This window comes from Podarcis erhardii (assembly GCF_964252035.2).
Source record: "Podarcis erhardii genome assembly, chromosome: 10".
NCBI classification, from domain to species: domain Eukaryota; kingdom Metazoa; phylum Chordata; class Lepidosauria; order Squamata; family Lacertidae; genus Podarcis; species Podarcis erhardii.
Genome location: NC_138500.1, coordinates 21,390,438 through 21,394,888, shown reverse-complemented (window position 1 = coordinate 21,394,888; position 4,451 = coordinate 21,390,438). Strand labels below are relative to the sequence as shown.

General features: G+C 42.1%; 1 long non-coding RNA gene across 1 annotated transcript; it reads right to left on the bottom strand.

The window, feature by feature from the left end:
- Positions 1 to 835: 835 nt before the first annotated feature.
- Positions 836 to 2,855, bottom strand: LOC309351132. Its single transcript, XR_014160710.1, has 2 exons — positions 2,712 to 2,855; positions 836 to 1,075 (listed from the first exon to the last, which is right to left on the bottom strand). It is a non-coding gene; the product is annotated as an uncharacterized lncRNA (long non-coding RNA).
- Between the last annotated feature and the right edge of the window lie 1,596 nt (positions 2,856 to 4,451).

Below are 4,451 nucleotides of genomic sequence, written 5' to 3'. Positions count from 1 at the left end.
GGTTAGCGGAGTCTGTAACCTGAAGCATCTGTAACCTGAAGTGTCTGTAACCCAAGGTACCACTGTACTGCGGCTTTGAGAGGAACAAGACCTTTTTAGGGTGTGAATGTTGTGAGTCCCTCCACAGAAGGCTCAGGTTGTATAGGTTGTATATAATGTGTTACCTTGGTTCTCAAACACAATCCGTTCTGGAAGCTGTGGCTTCTGATTGGCTATTTGGGCCCGGAAACAATGCCAACAGCCGAAACTGAAAGATGTTTGCAAAACGGAACTCTTCGTTCTGGCTTTGCAGCGTTCGGGAGTCAATTTGTTCGTCAACTAAGCTGTTCAGGAACCAAGGTTCCACTGTATGAGTAAATAAACCATATAACCTAAGGGCACCACAGTCTTTGCTGTGCCTAATTTCCAGGCCTGGGACCCGTGGAATCTTGCACAATTGTGGAGGTTGGGGTGGCATGTAACAATATGTTCTTCTGTGGTTGAAATTTTATCTACATTTCCCTGGAAGTAAGCTCCATTGAACATAATGGAGCTTCCTTCAGAGTAAGCATTAGGTCCAAAAAGAGAAATACATCACCCAAAAAAGCAACTAATTAAAATCTCTTTGCTCTAGTGGGAGGAGGATTTAATTTGACTAAGCCTGCCTTTGTTAAGCTTAACCTCATAAGAATACTCCATGTCTCTAAGGCTCAGAGTGCTTTTATCATGTGTGGAGTGGCTTTCCCTCTCTACTGCCTAACATAGCTGTGGTCTCTTATCTAGACTGAGGAGAAATGGCTTCCATATTTCTGTTATTGGAAGTAATAGTATGAATAAAAGCTGTCCAGTCCAAAAATATGATTCAAAAGCTTTACCAACAGAACTTGTTTCAAAACAGACACTTAAAACAACAGTGCTACATCCAAATAGTTGCATAATATTATGTGCTTATCCAAGCACAGGTACTGCATCTTAGAAATAGAAGATAGTTTTATCTGGAACTGAAATCAAAGTTCTGTCTCTCTCACAGCCTCCATTAGAAGCCTGAGGCTGTGTTCCTAGAGAGAATCATTTGCACATCTTTTCTTCTCCAGTGCTTCAGAGAGAAAACAAAGACCAACTCACACAAAATGAAGATTCGCAACTGAATATCCCACATGATATAAGCTAAATACCTCACGAGAGAGCAGCAGAGATACATTCTTGGTTAATTATAAACTTCTTAGGCTCTCTGCTGCTCCTGCTTAGTTTCAATGGAATTTTCCAGTGTAAAACCTTTAGCCATACACATACAGAGGTTTTTTCCCATTCCAATACATAAATAAACAAGTATACTTAACATTCCAGACCAGAGTCATGCCTGGCTGGCAGATTTGATGTTTCTTTGAAAATTAACCACTGCTTTAGAACCTACAAAAAGTTGCTCCACTCCCCCCCACCGAATAAATGAATAAATCCTCAGCATTCCTAATTGTCAGGACTGACCCAAGACATTTTGCTGCTGGTGGAACTTCCCTTCCCCCTATACCTCGGTTTAAGAAAAGTACATACAGTGGTACCTCGGTTTAAGAACAGCCCTGTTTACGAATGATTTGGTTTACCAACTCCACAAAACCGGAAGTAGTGTCCCAGTTTGTGAACTTTACCTCAGTCTAAGAACAGAATCCGAACAGTGGAAGGGCACCAGCAGCAGGAGGCCTCATTAGGGAAAGCGTGCCTTGGTTTAAGAACAGTTTTGGTTTAAGAACGGACTTCTGGAACAGATTAAGTTCAGAAACCGAGGTACCACTGTAGTGTTCAAGGCCAGCCAAGTGACTGTCATTCAGCCCAGACATGGAGGTCCAGCTCCAAGGGCCTTCTGGTGGTTCCCTTATGGTGAGAAGTGAGGTTACAGCAAACCAGGCAGAGGGCCTTCTTGGTAGTGGCACCCACCCTGCAGAATGCCCTCCCATCAGATGTCAAGGAGATAAGGAACTGTGCAACCTTTAGAAGACTCCTGAAAGCAGCTTTTGATGTTTTATGGTGTTTTTGTATATGCTGGAGGCCTCCCAGAGTGGCTGGGACAGCCCAGTCAGATGGGCAGGGTACACATAATAAAATTAGTAGTAGTAGTAGTAGTAGTAGTAGTAGTAGTGCTGGGCATGAGGCAGAAAATCCCACAAGTGCGTTTCCCCAACAGTAAAAATATAATAAACAATCATAATATAATATAACCATTTTCTGCCCTTTCATAACACCCCAAATCAGCTGCTTGAGGCTGCAACCTCACCCTGTCAAATGGCAGGGCCGGCTCTGCTAAATGTTCGGCTGCTCCGCCAGTGGAAGAAGGCATGAAAACCCTTTTAGAAATGCAGGGGGGGCACTCACACATTACAAAAAAAGAGTGCATCACACAAAAGAGGACAAAAAGAGGCAGCTGATCTGCATAAAATGTGCATATGTTCACTTAAATGTCTGTTAAAGTATATCCATGTTGGCAAAGTAGGAGAATCTAGAGAGAAGCCAGACCCTGGTAAGTTTCTTTTTTCCACTCTCAAGCAGATTCTTGCAATCTTGTCTTTCCGCTTGCATTCTAAAGGGATGCTAATCTCCGTCAAGGTAAAAGGGGTGGCAGTGGACATCAGTCACACAGAAGCGCATGAGCTTTATCATTCTGAAATCTGTGGTTATTACACTAACTGCGTAAATGCTGCAGCCAAATGGAGACTCATCAAAGATAAGGGAAACAAAACCTGCATAACAACGAAAGGCAGTCAAACATCCTTCTTCTTCTTGGGCAAGGACCAACTTGATTTCTGTGTACAGCTCCCCAGAAAATGGTTTCTATGCAAAGTTTCTCCTTCTTCCCACTTTCACCTGAAATAGCATTAGAAATGACAGGGAAACTTTGCTTGTATTGTTTTATATTACCGTATTTGCGGGGAGCATGGTGTCTTAGCACTTTCAGGGATAGTGTTTTATTTCCTTGTTGGGCATATGGGTACATTGGTTTTAAATCCCTGAGGAACTCCTGATCCTGACCATGCAGAAAGAGACAGGCCTCCTGCGGATGAAGGATTTAAAAATGTGCTCCGTGATTGTGCATATGCTTAGAAAGATGGAGCTGTGAGTGGATGGGAAGCAGGGAGAAAGGGGAATGTCCAAGCATGTATGTTCCACCATGCTCTGCCCCCTGGTATGGATGAAATATGGTGGATGTAAATGCAACTAAAATTGCTACAATACAAACGATGCTTTGTGCAGTGTGGATTTGGCAGCACCCTCTTACAAAAGTGGAGAGAGAACAACAAGAAAGTAGTAGGAGTCTTCCATGCTGAAGTCATTCTCAAACCTGGTTAGAAACCCAGTGCCGGATTTACGTATACGTTAAACAAGCAATAGCTTAGGGCCCCACTCTCTTGGGGGCCCCAAAAAAAATTAAAGGAAAGAAGTGTTTGCGTTATTAAGTTTGTTATGAATAAAACATCATTTTAAGTTAGAGCTTAATAATTATTTCACTATTAATATACTTCTTCTTAATTGTATTTCACTATTAATATACTTCTTCTTAACAATTACTTTCAACAATTACTTTGATAGAATACATATTTTGTTCTGTGCAAATGGCTTTAGATACCTATTAGGTCCATAAAGGTAAAGGTAAAAAGGTAAAGGACCCCTGGATGGTTAAGTGAAGTCAAAGGCAACTATGGGGTTGTGGCACTCATCTCACTTTCAGGCCAAGGGAGCCGGCGTTTGTCCACAGACAGCTTTCCGGGTCATGTGGCCAGCATAACCAAACCGCTTGTGACTCAATGGGACACTGTAACAGAAGCCAGAGCACATAGAAACACTGTTTACCTTCCCGCCACAGCTGTACCTATTTATCTACTTGCACTGGCGTGCTTTCGAACTGCTAGGTTGGCAGGAGCTGGGACAGAGCAATGGGAGCTCACCCTGTCGCGGGGATTCAAACTGCTGACCTTCTGATCGCAAGCCCAAGAGGCTCAGTGGTTTAGACCACAGTGCCACCCGCATCCATAAATTAGGTCCATAAATTAGCATATAGCATATATTCAACACAAAAAACAGCGACAATTTGTTGTTGACAAAGGACAGCTGGACATATAAAGGGCCCCGTTACCTTCAGTAGCTTAGGGCCTCATCAAACCTAAATCCAGCCCTGTAGAAACCTGATCATCTGATTTGTAAACTCTTCCCTTAAATCCCAGATGGTGGATTAGAGCAAGGCAGTTATATCACTACCAACTCGGGAATAAATATTTTTCAAGAAATTTACTGCAAGGACTTCAGTAGTAAACTGTCATAACAGATTAATAAATGAGCAATTTTACCTTCATCTGCAATTATGAGCAATTAGAGAAATTATCTAAGATGCTTAAGTGAGCCTTCCCATTCTTATTTCTTGAATTCAATTGAATATAATTTTCAAACCTTTATTTAGGGTGAATCAGAATGATTAGAGTACTCAA